This window comes from Solanum verrucosum, unplaced genomic scaffold (assembly GCF_900185275.1).
Source record: "Solanum verrucosum unplaced genomic scaffold, falcon-dt-bn FXZP01000251.1, whole genome shotgun sequence".
Lineage (NCBI taxonomy): Eukaryota > Viridiplantae > Streptophyta > Magnoliopsida > Solanales > Solanaceae > Solanum > Solanum verrucosum.
Genome location: NW_026020453.1, coordinates 363,740 through 378,564, shown reverse-complemented (window position 1 = coordinate 378,564; position 14,825 = coordinate 363,740).

The window sequence follows — 14,825 nt, the reverse complement described above, 5'->3', positions numbered from 1 at the left end:
TAACTTTATTGATAAAAATAGTGCGGGTACAATTATGTTCCTCCCTTGATTCTACTCTCTTAAGATTTATCCATGATTCGATGGTTGTTAGTGGCGTATTTCTCGAACTAGGATAATTTAGATTTGACCTCTATATGAATATTCCATGACTTTGGTGGAATATTTGAGATGTATTTTAAGAGAATTTAGTACCATTTATATAGGCATAAACTAGGATATAGGGTTGAGTAGCCTCCAATAATTCAAATTGAAACTGAACACACCTTCTAGATCCCAAAATTGAACACGTCTTGTAGAGTCCACAAAATTTCAATGTCTACAAATGCCCCTTGCTTCAAGGCTTTTTGGAGTGCAGACTTAATGAAACTCAAAGACGAGGCTTGAAGTACTCATTCTTACACATTTGTAGCTTCAAATTTTTAGATTTAATTTAAGAGAGAAGAGATGAAGGGCAGATGTGGTCCCACTGGGCTTTTCAATTTGTTTGCAACAAATTTTAAAGTGGTAGAAAATAAAATGCAATCACAATAAATTAAAATAAGAAGAAACATAACTTTATTGATAAACATAGTGTGGGTACAATTCTTTTCCTCCCTTGATTCTACTCTCTTAAGATTTACCCGTGATTCTAGGGCCGTTAGTGGCATATTTCTCGAACTAAGATGATTTAGATGTGACCTCTATATGAATATTCCATGACTTTGGTGGAATATTCGAGACGTCTTTTAAGAGAATTTAGTACAATTTATATAGGCATAAACTAGGGTTTAGGGTTGAGTAGCATCCAAGAATTCAAATTGAAACTGAACACACCTTCTAGAGTCCCATAATTGAACACATCTTGTAGAGTCCACAAAATTTCAATGTCGATAAATGCCCCCTGCTTCAAGGTTTGTCGGAGTGTAGACTTGATGAAACTCAAAGACGTGGCTTGAAGTACTCATTCTTATACCTTTGCAGCTTCAGATTTTCTGATTTGATTTAATAGAGAAGAGATGAAGGGCCATATTTGATCCCACTGGGCGTGCCAATTTGTTTGCAACAAATTTTAAAGTGATAGAAAATAAATTTCAATCACAATAAAATAAGAAGAAACATAACTTTAGTGAAAAAAATAGTGTGGGTACAATTTTGTTTCTCCATTGATTTTACTCTCTTAAGATTATCCATGATTCAAGGGCCGTTAATGATGTATTTCTCAAACTAGGATGATTTAGATTTGATCTCTATATGAATATTCCACGACTTTGGTGGAATATTCGAGATGTATTTTAAGAGAATTTAATACCATTTATATAGGCATAAACTAGTGTTTAGGGTTGAGTAGCCTCCAAGAATTCAAATTGAAACTAAATACACCTTCTAGAGTCCCGATTCGAATTGAACACATCTTGTAGAGTCCACAAAATTTCAATGTTTACACAAATATAAACAACTAAATAAAATTCAACTCAACCTGAACACAAACAATAAAATCAAGCAAGTATATGTTTGACATAATATTAAAATAAGTATGAGAGAATGTATTTCAAAAAGAAAATAATTATGGGTCTTGTCTCCATCATTGTTGTATATATACGTTATTCAATTTTTGAAGAGTAAAGACATAAATACACCATCAAAGTTGTCTCGTATTTTCATAAAGACACCTTAACTTTCAAAGTGTCCTATCACCCCACACATTTGATGCTTATGCAACCTTTGACGAACTTGTGACTTTCACTGATGCAATCCAGAGGTAAATCATCAAAATTTCACAATTAAAATAATCTTTTAATTTGACAATCCCTCGCTTATGAATATGAGAAAGTAAATATGTTTTCCTGTTGTTATTATATATATATATATAGAGAGAGAGAGAGAGAGACACACAAGGTGTAAGGTTAATTAGCTTGTCCTTTTGATGATATATTAGATGGGATGCTAATGCAATCGATTCATGCTCTTCTAGATATAAGATATGTTATATCTAGAATATATCATAAATAATATTAAAGAAATATTCAGATTAAAACAACTATCGGAAGAATATTACAATAAATATTATTACATTTTACCATGAATTTCACACTACCAAAAAATAACATTAAAGAGATATCAAGATTAAGACACCTAGCAAAAGAATATTATAATAAAATCTTTAAAATAAAATACTTACCTACCACACTACCATCTACCACACTACCACTTCTATGAATCCCTCAGTTACCAATTCTGCACCGAAAAATGGTATAAAGGGGATGGGAGGACGAGACATTTTTCTCAACAAGTTGCGCAAGTCCAATTTGCTCTCCCAAGTCGTATTTATCCACCCGGATCCCAAACATAGTCTTTTAATTCGTTGTTGGGCTATTTTGCCCATATTTGTCCTAGTCCGTTCATAACAATAAATCTCTCAACCAAATCAAATTCAAAATTTGAAAAATTGGAATTAACCTTCGTTATGGAACCAACGACGTTTCAACTTCCAACCGGAGACTAGATCTCCGACGAACAACAATATCACCATCTTCAGCAAATCAACTCCACCAAATCCCAACACTTAATGGACCTTGGTCAAAAACATATGTAGAAGAAGATGATGAATTTGGGTGAATGATTGAACCAAGATCACGATGAAGAAATTAAGGTATTTTGTATATTTTTTGTGATTTGTATTTTTATCAATGCATTTCACATTATGTTGAATACAATTGTATGAATTTAGCGTATTAATGTTTATTGAAGCTTTTTAATACTATTCAAACCTTATTTGTATATTTTCAACAATTATATACAATTACTTTTTTGTATTTTTATATTACCAACAAGTATATTATAACACCCTAAAAAATTTCTAAGTAAAGACTCGAACCATTCTTCATTTGTGAATAAGATCGTACCAGATGATTCTTAAATTGCACATATGTGTACAACTCAATTCTTTAGTGTGGGAATGAATTTTGATATTAATTAAGGTCACTAGAATCCCCTAGCACAAAGTTGAGTTGAAAGCTTCCATACCGATTAAGTTTTGATGTAAGATTCAACTTGGGTCAACTTCAAACGATCAAATCTCTTAGACTATGAAGAGTTATGTGGCCCATAACCTATCAAATTAAAGGTATTTGAATCTCCTTTCTAACACCACAAATTTCGCAACAATCTGAGTTTTGAGTAAAAAGTTATGACCATTTTAGTAACATGATAAAGTACAGTGACGAATTAGCCGATGGAAAAATATTAAAAAGGGTCATTATTGTCTTTTTACCTAGGGATGGCAATAGGGCGGAGCTGATACGGAGCGGGGCGGGTTTAAGGCTATGCGGGGCGGGAGGATTTAAGGATGTGTGGGGCGGGTCGGATACGGGGTGGGTTAAGTAGATTTTTTAAAAATTAATATGGGGCGGTTTGGGTTGCGGGTATATGTGATTTTATGTTTGTTCAAACTTAATTTTAACTTTTTACATGTTATAAGAGTGATAGAGGATTATTTATTAAGATAATTTCATTAAATCTACTAAAACATTTAAGATAATAAATGAAAATGGTTCAATAAAAAATAATACCATTTCTTACATGTTTCTCAATTGACCTCTAAAAAAGAATTTTTTAAGTCACTATCCTATTAAATTAATACAACTTAATGAAAAAATAAATTTATTTTTATGAATTTTATTTTTAGTATCAAACATAAGTAGAAAAAGAAAATATTAAAAAAATTATGCGGGGCGGGGTGGGCGGATTGAAAATGAAAAAAGTTGTTATGCGGGGCGAGGCGAGGTAGGCTGGGGCGGATTAAAAATTTTGGGGGTTAAGCTCAACCCGCACCGCCCCATTGCCATCCCTATTTTTACTTCTAAGAAAACCCTAAACGAATTTCTTGACTAATTAAAGGCCCAAAATAATCAGATTTGCATCTCTTAATCCCCCATTCTCTTATCTCTCAAATCCTAAGGCAAAACCCTAAGAAAAAATCAAAGCATAGAAATTCCATTCAAGATTCTTTCAATCTTTTTCAAAATTCTTTTTCAAGGTAAGTCATTCTCCAAAATTTTCATTCTTTCCAACACAAATTTTTTCCATACAATTATGAATAATTAATTAGAATCCTAATTCTTGGCCACAGAGATTTCAAGAATCTCAAGAAATGTTTTCTTGATTGTTCTCCTTCAAGCTAGGGTTTCAAGGCATCTATTTAAGTTCTTTTTCAAGATTCTTCAAGAACCTTGTTCTTTCAGGTATGTAAGGCTATAGTAGTGTTGGACTAGTTCGTCCCCACGCCTTACATCTACTTTCAAATCAATAAAAGAGTAATCTAGGATTCTATCGTTAGATTTGAGTATTCTTGAGATGAGTTGATTTTGAGTTCTTGAGTTCCTGATTCTTTTTGAAATTCTATTCCTAATTATTTAATTGCTATATGTTATGTATGATTCTTGAGTAGATTTGATCATGTCTATATTTTAGCATGAACCTTATTAATTGAGTATTCTTGAGATGAGTAGTATCGTTGAGTTTTGAGTAATGAGTTTTCTATGTTGTTATTGAGATTCTTGAGTTGATTTGTTCATGTCTATATTTCAGCATGAACCCTATTTTGAGTTATAATTTTTTACAATCTTTTAAAGCAAACATTTTTGTGTTAAACTAATTTTCTGAGAAAGCAAAGATGAGTTTTGACAAAGAGTTTTAAAATATGATTAGTATGATAGTCGAGTATGCCATCAATATTTAAGCAGTATGGTATCTAGATATGCCATCAATGTTTATGTAGTATAACTTCCCGAGTCATCAATGACAGATCACAATATGATTTTTGACATAGTTTTGAGAAAGAATTTTCAAATATGAATTGAGTAAGAATATAAGGGAACTAAGTATTCCAAAAGGTATCTGTTTTTACATTGAGAAAGGAGAAACTTTGATTTCTAAATGAGTTAATGAGTTCAGAGATATTTCAGAGTAGTTATCTCTTTGAGGTTATTTTGAGTAATTACCTCAAAATTGTGAAAGTGTATATTTTATACATTTGAGTACGAGTATATATATTATTGGGAGTAGTATTGAGCACTAATATGGGGATAAGTTCAGACAACTCAAAATCCTCATAAACCATGTATGCCAACATGGGTAAAGGATCATACTTTTTAGATGAATCCTTAGTGCCTTTGGGCAAAGCTTAATTAATCCACTTAGTTGAGGTGTTCTATACCTCGGCAAGGTTTAGGATAGTTCTGGCAGTGTGGGCGAGACGTTGTATCATCATGTAGCTCATAGTGATGGTTGTCAGTTAGAGAATATAGCACCCCAGAATTTTTTTCAAACTGAGACTCGAACCATCCTTCATTTTGAGTAGAATTTTACCGAGGAAATTAAAAATTTCTTGAGTGTTACGGCCACTAGATGTAGCACCTTGAGTTCCAAGAATAACTAAAGGGAGTTCATTCAAGTCATTCTTAAGTTCATTTAAGTTTTAGGTCAACTTCAAATGACCATAACTCTCAGTACAAGATGAGTTATGTGGGATATAAGGTATCCAATGAAAGGTATTTGAATTATCTTTCCAACTCCACCAAGTTTGCTAAGTTTTGAGTTCACCTGAGTGAGATATGCCCTTTTGAAATCAGGTTGTCCAGTTAAGGAAAGTTATCAGCAAATAGTAAGGGGTATTTTGGTCTTTTCCTTACCAAATCAGTATGAATTCATTTTTTGTAAGGTTTTAAGGGTCTAATCCTATTAGGTTCAGTTTAATAATCCTAATATATGCCTAGGGTTTTAGTTGAGAGTTCAAGAAGAAAAAAGAAAAGAAAAGAGGAGAAAAGAAGAGAGAATCAAATCGTTCGTCAAGAGTGTTGCATTTTGTTGCTGATTTTCGCCATGGGTTCAATACCTAAGAGGTATGTAAGCTTCCATAATTTTGGGTTTGTTCACCCACACGCCAATCATGTTATTTTCAGCAAAATTTCATTCTTGAAGTTGAAATATTAGAGTTCTTGATGCGTTCTTGAGAAGTGTCTTGAAGTTCATCCTAAATCTTGTTGTGTTGGGGTTTTGATGATTTATTGAGATTAAAGTGAGTGTTTTGAGGGCTTTATTGAGTATATTAGAGTACACTTATGTTAAGTAATCGAATCCAAGTGATTGGGGAAGAAACTGTTAGATTCTAGACGAGTTAGGGTGAGAAAACGAGCAAAGAAATCTGTCGAGTCTTCTGGGTTGGGGCCTAGCGTGTCGTGCCGGCCAGAGTTCCCCAAATTATGCTCTGAAGTTCAAGGGCTGGCGCCCCGCGCCACTCAGAGCGCCAGGGTCACTTGCCCAGTCCAGTTTACAATCAGTTGCTCCATTTGAGTTCGTTCGAAGGGTACCTTCACTCCTTTTCGATTCTAACTACTCTAAGCTACTTCTAAACACCTATAAATCATTCATAACATGATCATAACCTTGAATTCATAATTCAAATTCAAGGTAGAGTTAAGAGTTAAGTTTTTGAGAATTCTTTCGAACATTCTAAGAAAGTCCCTTTGAGTCCTTTTGAGGAGTCTTTTACAACTTCTAGTAACTTGTTTCAAGACTCGAGCAAGTGAGTATGAGGATGAGGAGAATGTATTTATGAGTCTAATTTATCATCATGAGATCTTTCATATCATGAACCATAACTCTTGAATTCATAATTCACATTCAAGAGAGAGTTAAGAGTACAGTTCAAGGAAGCCTTTGAGTTTAATTGTGAATCCTTTGAGATCCATCATCGATTTGAGTTAAGTTTTGAGTAAGTAAGTATGAGAATGAGAGGAGTCGTATACATGAGTTCCTTATTGATATTTTGACCCTTGAGTCGAGTCGTTCATGCCCATAACTTTCGCATGAACTCCATCAGTTGAGTACCTTTGAGAGGAGTAGTATGTTCAAGTTCTAAGTCTTGAGTATTGAGTTCCTAATCCCCTTAGAGATTATATTTCTAATCATGAGACCATTACATGTTACCCATGTTTGAGTTGAATTGTTCATCCCCATAATTCCGCATGAACCTTATAAGTCGAACAGTCTTGAGATGAGAAGTATCTTTGAGTCCTTGAGTTGAGTAGTTCATGCTCATAATTCCGCATGAACCTTTGAGTTGAGAATTCTTGAAATAAGTAGTATCATTGATGTTCTTGAGTTCCAAGTATTGAGTTCTATCTATGGTTATTGAAAACCTTGCATTGAGTCATTCACGTCTATAATTTGGCATGAACCATATTTTAAGAAGTCTTTTACAAACGTTTTAACTTTGTTTTAAGACTTAAGCTTTGAGTTGAGTAAAGATTAAGAGTAAAGTTCATTTCTTCAAAGATTATACGAGAACTAAGTATTCCCAAGAGTTAAAATGTTTTGACATTTGAACAAGAACAGAAACATCGATTTCCAAGAGAGCCGTTGAGCTAGTTATTAAGTAATTATCTCAAATCACAGAAAGAGTTTTATTTTTTAAAACATATGAGATAAGTATATTTTGGGAGTAGTATTGAACACTGATATAGGGACACGAGTTCACAATAACTTAAGTCTCCATAAACCATGTAGCCATCATGGGTAGAAAGGATCATACTTTTTAGATGACTTCTTAGTGCTTTTTAGCATAGACTAGTGGATCCACTTAGTTAAGGCATTCTATCTGACGACAAAGTATATGACTGTTCTGGCAGCGTGGGCAAGACGTTGTATCATCACTTAGGCTCATAGTGGTGGTTATCGGTTAGAGAAACTCCCACAGTATTATATTACTTTATATGTAATTGAGTTGCTATTGTATTCTCTTTAATACATTAAGTTGTTACCTACTATTTTAAATGCTTTGTATAAACTGCACTATTATTGTTGTTTCTACCTTGCATTTGAGTTGAGTATCTTGAGTTGATCTGTGTTTCATTGTGTCTAGTACCTTATTGTTGAGTTTCACTGAGTTGAGAACCTTATTACTGAGTTGAGTATCTTATCCTTGAGTACTTCTGAGTTAAGTAAGTTTGAGTAGTTTTGATTATCCTTGAGTATTTCTTTAGTTGAGTAGGTTTGAAAAGAGGTAAGTATGTTTCCTTTTTATCAAGTTCAAGCTTATGTTTATGCTTTTGAATTCCCCCTACATGCTCATACATTCCATGTACTGAGCCATTTGGCCTGCATCCTTTCATGATGCAGATTCAGGTATTCGGGATCATTAACATGAGCTTCGTTGATACCACATGGAGTTCGAGTTAGCTATGATGAGCCTCCTTGCTTCCGGAGGATTTCATTTAGTTTTCAGTTTTGTTAGGGTGTCGCGGGTTTTGTCCTGACTTCCATCTTTGTCATTTAGAGGCTTCATAGATAGATAGTAGAGTTTGAGAAGTCTGTTTTATTTATCTTATTAAATGTATTAAATATTTGAGTTGCCTATTGTTGGCTAGTTGAAGATTCTATTTTTATTCAGAGTCTTTCTGTAACATCTCGCAACTAGAAAGAACTAGAAAGAAGTTTAAAATTTGGAAATAGTTATTTTTGGAAAGTATAAGGAAATCTGGAAAATTTTAAGTAAGTTAAAGTGAGTTTTTGGTCACTTTCAAACGACCATACTTCCTAGCTCAAGAGGAGTTAGGTGTAGTTCCATATATGGTTGGAATGATCTTTCCAACGCCGCCAAGTTTTCACGATTCCGAGTTCGTATGAGTAAGTTATTTCCTTTGGTAGTTGGGTTGTTGGATAAGGAAATGTTCAATCCGGGTTTTAAGGGGTATTTTAGTCCTTTCATTGCCGTATTATTTTAATCCATTTTTAGGAGTTTAATATGGGTGGGTTCAAATCAGATTTTAGTCAGTTTTAGAATTTGGGATTTTCGCTAGGGCTTGGAGAAAGGAGAAAGGAAAAGGGGAAGCAAGAGCATTCAAGATACGTTCAAGATTCATCGAGATTAGCTTGTCGTTTTCGTCACGGGTGATCCCTACAAGGTATGTGAGATCACGTAGCATTGGGTTAGTTCACCCACGCTCTAAGCATGTTTTAATTCAGCGCATTTTCGTCTTAAAAAGATTGAGAATTTGATGTTATTGGTAGTTTTTCTTGAATTGATTTCGTTCTTGAATATGAGTTGGGATTAAGTAGTTTTCTTGATGTTAAAGTGTTGTTTCCTTGAGTTGCTTGGGTTAGATTTAGTGTATATGATTTGGGTACATGAATCTAAAGTGAATTTGAGAAAAAGAATTGGATGAAGACGATTTAGGATCAGAAAACAAGATAAAATATTCGGCAGACGTACCTGGGGAGGACCAGGCGTGTCGCGCCCCCATAGTGCCAGGAGGGTGGGGCAGCGCGCCTGCAGTGCTCCCAAAACAAGCCCCAGTAAGTTAGGGCCTGACGCGGCGCGCCAAGGACGCGCCCGGATCAGTGTTTTTCACCAATTTTTCGTCGTTTAGCCTATTTAAGTTTTTCTAAAGTATCCTAATACTTTCCATTGATTCTAACTATTCTAAATGACTTCTAAACACCTATAAATCATCTTGAAACATGATTCATAACCTTGAATCCTTAAATTCAAATTCAAGGAAAGTCAAGAGCCAAGTCTAGGAGGTTGTTTGAGTCTTTTCAAGAAGTCTTCTGCAAATGCTTTTAACTTTGTTTCAAGGCTTAAGTTCAAGCTAAGCAAAGAGTAAAGATTTTAAGTTTTACTTCTTCAAGAAGTATATGGGAACTAAGTATTCCCAAGAAGTTTTAAAATGTTTTCACATTATGAGAAAGAAAAAGGGAACATCGATTCCAAGAGAGCTTTTAAGCTAAGTTTTGAGTAATTATCTCAAACCAAAGAAAGAAGTTGTTTTAAAACATATGAGCTAAGTATATTTTGGGAGTAATATTGAGCACCGATATGGGGACGCGATTTCATATTAAATCAAGCCCCCATACCCCATGTAGCCATCATGGGCAGAAAAAGGATCATACTTTTTAGATGATTGCATAGTTCTTTTTAGCATAGACTAGTGGATCCACTTAGTAGTTCAGGTTCTATATCGATGGAAAGGTATAAGACGGTCCTTGACAACATGAGGTAAAACGTTGTACCATCACTTAGGCTCGCAGTGATGGTTGTTGGTTAGAGAATCTCCCACAGAAGTTAAATTACTATCTAAATGAGAAAAGTTAAGTTTGTTATTGCTTTATCTTTAACGAACTAAGATTGTTTTCAGTTGTTTTATAAGCTTTATATATATATATATCGCATGTGTTTTATTGCTTTATATTGAGTTGAGTATCTATGAGTTGAGAAGAGCCAGGTAAGTGTTTCCTTTCAGAATTCTTTCAAGCCTATATCTTGTTTTAGCATTCCAACTCGCATACTCGTACATTCAATGTACTGATACCAGTTGGACTGTATCTTTTTATGATGCAGACGCAGGTAACCAGGATTAGCATCCAGCGTCTCGTTGATCCAGCTTAAGCACTCAGAGTCTGTTGGTGAGCTTTCTTGCATTCCAGAGGACTCCTTTATTTACTTTCTAGTCTTTCAGATGTTAGGATGATCGGGGGTCCTGTCCCGACATCCCTCTTTGTTTTAAAGGCTTCATAGACAGTTAGTAGTCGGATGTCTTTACATTGTCATTTCATATGTTAAGACTTGAATTGTCATTTTGGTCAAGTTGAATGTTGACTCTTAAACATTCTAAGTTATTTGAGTAAGTTCATTTGATCATTGTATTAATGTTTAAGTCTTCCATTGAGTAAGTAAGCCAGGCCAAGGGTTCGCTCGAGGCCAACAATGGTCTTCGAGTTCTAGTCTTGCCCAGGGTGTAGGCTCGGGGCGTGACAAACTTGGTATCAGAGCATAGAGTTCAAGAGTCTAGGGAGTCTATGAAGTCGTGTCTTTATAGTCCTAGTTATCGGTGTGAAGTGCACCACATCTATATATAGAGGCTGCAATATTTAGGAACTATCGCACTTCTTTCACATTCATTTCGTGAGTTAGAGTTTATCTCTAGAAAGTTTCCCTCTAATTCATGTTTGCGCATGTTTCAGATAATCATGCCTCTACGAATAGCAGCCAGAGGTCGTCCAACTAGGAGGAGTGTTGAGGAACAAGAGTTACCCAATGCACCTGAAGTGCAACCGTAAGGAAAAGTTACTAACGTTGAGTTCAGAGATGCTATAAGGATGCTCAGTCAAGTTGTGACCAACTAAGTTGGGCAGCAGAGAGGAGCTCAATAGGAAGAGGCTGACACTTCAAGGATTCGTGAGTTCTTGAGGATGAATCCCCCAAGTTTCACTGGTTTGAGCACTACAGAGGATCCAGAGAACTTCATTGAGGAGCTGAAAAAGGTGTTCAATGTGATGCATGTTGAGCTAGCTGCATATCAGATGATAAATATTGCTAGGACTTGGTTTGATCAGTGGAAATGGGGTAGAGCTGAGGATGCAACGTGCGAGCTTTCCATATATATTACATCTTTTACTATTGCTTTCTGCTTGAGTATCATGAGTTGAGTCTTTCGAGTTGAGTATCTTGAGTTGAGTACCTTCGAGTTGAGTATCTTGAGTTGAATTGTGCTTAATTGAGTCGAGTACCTTATTGTTGAGTTGAGCCTCATTTCACCAAGTTGAGAACCTTATTACTGAGTTGAGTATCTTATCCTTGAGTACTTCTGAGTTGCATAAGTTTGAGTAGTTTTGAGTATCCTTGAGTATTCCTTGAGTTGAGTAAGTTTGAGAAGAGGTAAGTATGTTTCCTTTTTTATCAAGTTTCAAGCTTCTGTTATGCTTTAGAATTCCCCTTAGATGCTTGTACATTCCATGTACTGAACAATTTGTCCTACATCCTTTCATGATGCAAATTCAGGTATTCGGGATCATCAACATGAGTTTCGTTGATACCACATGGAGTTCAAGTTAGCTATGGTGAGCCTCCTTTCTTCCGGAGGATTTCATTTACTTTTCAGTTATATCAGTTGTTAGGATGTCGTGGGTCTTGTCCCGACTTTCATCTTTCTAAGTTAGAGGCTTCATAGATAGATAGTAGAATTTGAGAAGTTTGTTTCATTTATCTTATTAAATGTATTAAAGACTTGAGTTGCCTATTGTTGGATAGTTGAATATTCTATTTTTATTCAGAGTTATACATTTGAGTTCAAGATTTTTAAGTTGAGCAACTTTCACATATAACAAACACAAAATTCATATTTGTATGCTATAGCAAACTTTGCATAATTGCACTCCATAGCAAACATAAATATGTATATTTCGCTATACATATACAAAAGAAAGCAATTGTATAATCTGCTTTGGTATACATATACAAAAAGATCAATTGTATAAAGTGAGAGAGGCGAGTGAGCGAGTGAGACCTGGGAGAGTGGCGAGTGAGATCTGGGAGAGGGGAGAGAGGAGAACGAAAATATATGTATATATACAATTTTCATGCATTTTATACATTTGCGTTTTTTGTATAAAGTGAGAGAGGGAAGTGAGAGAGCGAGATCTGGGAGAGTGGCGAGTGAGATCTAGGAGAGGGGAGAGAGGGGAACGAAAATATATGTATATATATAATTTTCTCTCGCTTTATACAAACACAAACACATTTTATACAATTTGCGATTTTTATTTAAAGTGAGAAAGGTGAGTGAGAGAGCAAGATCTGGGAGAGTGGCGAGCGAGATCTAGGAGAGGGGAACGAAAATATATGTATTTATACAATTTTCTCTTTCTTTATACAAACACAAACGCACTTTATACACTTGTGTTTGTATAAAAAATGAGAGAGGCGAGGGAGAGAACGAGAGTGGCGAGCGAGATTCACCAGGAGAGAGGTTAAATAGCAATAGTTTAAATCAAACTATATTTATAACATTTAATTTGAATTAATAGTTTGCTATTATATACAATTTTCCCTTTTAAGTTTCATGAATTTTATTCAGATTTTAAGCTTTGTATGCTTGAGTTAGTCTTCCGCTTGTGGTCAGCCAGGATGATGGTTCTCTTGGGGACTAGCAATGGTTCTCGAGTGCTGGCTACATCCAGGGTGTAGGCTCGGTCGTTGTAGAAAAGACCAAAATACCCCTCTTAAATCCCAGTAACTTTCCTTAAATGGACATCCCGACTTCAAACGGGTATATCTCCCTCATACGAGCTCAAAATTTAGCAAACTCAGTGGAGTTGGAAAGAGGATTCCAAGACCTTTCATTTGATACCTTGTAGCCCACCTAACTTATTAGGTACTAAGAGTTATGGTCGTTTGAAGTTGACCCAAAACTCATACTTAGCATATCTTGGCAAAATTTTTAGATTTGCTATTTCCAAATTTGATTCTTTCTATTTTTAGATCTTTCAAATAGCGAGGTGTTACATTTTTTCTTTTTTTTGGGATTGTTTGCCTATTTTTGGGAGGATGATAATCATGGATTAAATTTAATTATTTTATCTCACCAATTAATGGTTATTACTGGGCTTTTCAAATATTTTTTTTACTTTTTCTGCCTTTTTTGATTCAATCTAGGTAAATAGTAAAAGATTTGTAAAAGATATTTATCTTTCCACCTCTTCAGTTTTCTAAGCTATTGTTATTTTCTAGACACGTTTATTTTCTTGAAAAATTAAAAACTTCTCTCTTATGTGTTCTTCTTTGTTCTTCTTCTCTCTCCGAAGAAGTAAAGTATATACAAAATGATTGAGATCTGAAACATTAATTAAGATTCAAAATTTCATTAAATATAAATAAATGAAGCCTAATAGTGTCTCGACATATCAATAACAATAGTATTTCTTATGTTTCACTTTGTGTGAGGGTCAAACTAACTACTCCTCGGTGTGAATTTTATTAGAAAATCTTTAAGATTTTTTTAGATAAAATTTATATGTTTTAAAATTATATATATATATATATATATATATATGTACTATAATTCACAACAATCTATAGTTCAGAATAATACAAAAGTTTCTAAAAACAATATGATTAAGTAAACTCATTCAACTCTCTTAGTTGGTTTGTCTATGTGACTTAAAAGATTTTCTGTCCCCCATTGCAATGATGACAGTAAAATGATACTACTAATAATAAAAAGGTAGAATGGTACAGATAGAAATGCTAATAATACCAATAATAAAAAGAGAAAGAAAGCAAACGAGAATAGTCCTAGTAGCCTGAAAGAACACATATATTGTATGTATTGGATTTTATTCGAATTCTTAAAAGTTAGCTAAGAAGCTTACAATATAATACCAAACAATGTTTAAAATGTGTAATCGTATATACAAATGATATTGAAATTGATTAATTTCATGTAGGTTGAACAAGAAAGAGGACATGTAGCTTCAATTATTGAATGTTACATGAAAGAATATGGAGCTTCAAAGAAAGAGACTTACATTAAATGTCACACCCCGAGCCTACACCCTGGGCGTGGCCGACACTCGAAGACCATTACTGGCCTCAAGCGAGCCCTTAGCCTAGCTTATTGACTCAGCGGAAGACTATATGCAATAAGAGAAGAATTCAAATGCTAACTAACTCAACTGTGTGGAACTGAAATCAAAATGTTTTTAAAATAAACATTTAACTTAGCCAAAGTGGCAACCCAAATCTGAACATAAGTCAATAACAAAATAAAGACAAATGAACTAACTGACTATTTATCTATGAAGCTTCTAATAAATGAGATGGATGTTGGGACAAGCCCCGCAACATCCTAATGAACTGAAAATAAAATTGAAAGCAATAAAATGAGTCCTCCGGAAAGCAAGGAGGCTCACCAACTAACTCTGGAGTGCTCACTGGATCAACGATGCGCTGGATGTTAATCCTAATTACCTGCGTCTGCATCATAAGACGATGTAGGCCAATTGGCATC